The 997-nt window shown below is 51.0% G+C and overlaps 1 long non-coding RNA gene across 1 annotated transcript in view; it reads right to left on the bottom strand.

The window, feature by feature from the left end:
• Window positions 1-402: 402 nt before the first annotated feature.
• The window catches only part of LOC126503196 (uncharacterized), a 32,944-nt gene continuing 32,349 nt past the window's right edge, over window positions 403-997 (bottom strand). Inside the window, exon 4 of the long non-coding RNA XR_007592213.1 lies at window positions 403-830. This is a non-coding gene — a long non-coding RNA (uncharacterized lncRNA). The remainder of the gene's footprint in view (window positions 831-997) is intronic.

Below are 997 nucleotides of genomic sequence, written 5' to 3'. Positions count from 1 at the left end.
TTATGGTAGCGATGAAGTAATGTCAGCTTATTCTTGTAACTCACTGCCTGTTTGAAGCAGAATCTGTTTTTCAGAGAGATGAAAGCATTAGCAATAATAGAATAGAGGCACTAGGACAAGTGAGAATGTTGTCCTGGTCAAAGCAGACACATGGCATCTGCACAGCCACCTTGACCCTGGTCCCTCCTGACTCTCTAGGGGCAGATCTTGACCTGAAACAACAGACCACTTGCCAGCTTGACTTGTTGTCACTGCTTTCCCTAAAGAGGTCCTTGTGGGCTGCACCCCACATAACTCACACAGTGAATCTCAACCGGGGAGTCACATAGCAGAGATCCTGCACAGCAGATATCTACATCGCAACTCATAACAGAAGCAAAATTACAGTTATGACGTAACAACCAAGTGATTTTATGGTTGGGGGTCACCACAACATGAGGAACTGTGTTAAAGGGCCGCAGCCTTAGGAAGGTTGAGAACCACTGCTGTAGGATCCACCTGTCCCCATTGTCTATCTGTCCTCTTGGCCTCGTTCACAGTGTGCTTTATGGTGAGCGGTGTTTCCAGCTCTCACCTCCTCCCTCGTGCCTTCCGCAATGTTCCTTACAGAGAGGACTCCCGCCTTCCCCGCGTGGCAGAGCTCACACTGCCCCAACACAAAGCGGGGGCTTTGTAGCGTGTATGTGAGCTGGTGGTGAGCTCCATGCTGCACTTAAGAACGTGAGGTGTGCGTTGTTACTTCACACCAGAGAGAGCATGGATCAAGTGACTCGCGGGAGTGGAAGAGGCAGATGTCAAAGTGTCAGTGGGCAAAGATAAAGCGCTTCCTCCTAGAGGAAAAGGCAACATGGATGCAGAAATTAGAAATTAACTGGAGAGAAGGGAAAACTCTCCTCTCAAGAGTCTCCCTCCCTCCTTCCCTCCCTCCTTCCCTCCCTCCTTCCCTCCTTCCCTCCCTCCCTCCTTCCCTCCCTCCCTCCTTCCCTCCCTCCCTCCC

This window comes from Alexandromys fortis, unplaced genomic scaffold, assembly GCF_014885135.2.
Source record: "Alexandromys fortis isolate MF-2015 unplaced genomic scaffold, M_Fortis_MF-2015_v1.1 scaffold_52, whole genome shotgun sequence".
In the NCBI taxonomy this organism is placed as follows: Eukaryota; Metazoa; Chordata; class Mammalia; order Rodentia; family Cricetidae; genus Alexandromys; species Alexandromys fortis.
This window is presented reverse-complemented; position numbering and strand designations above follow the sequence as displayed.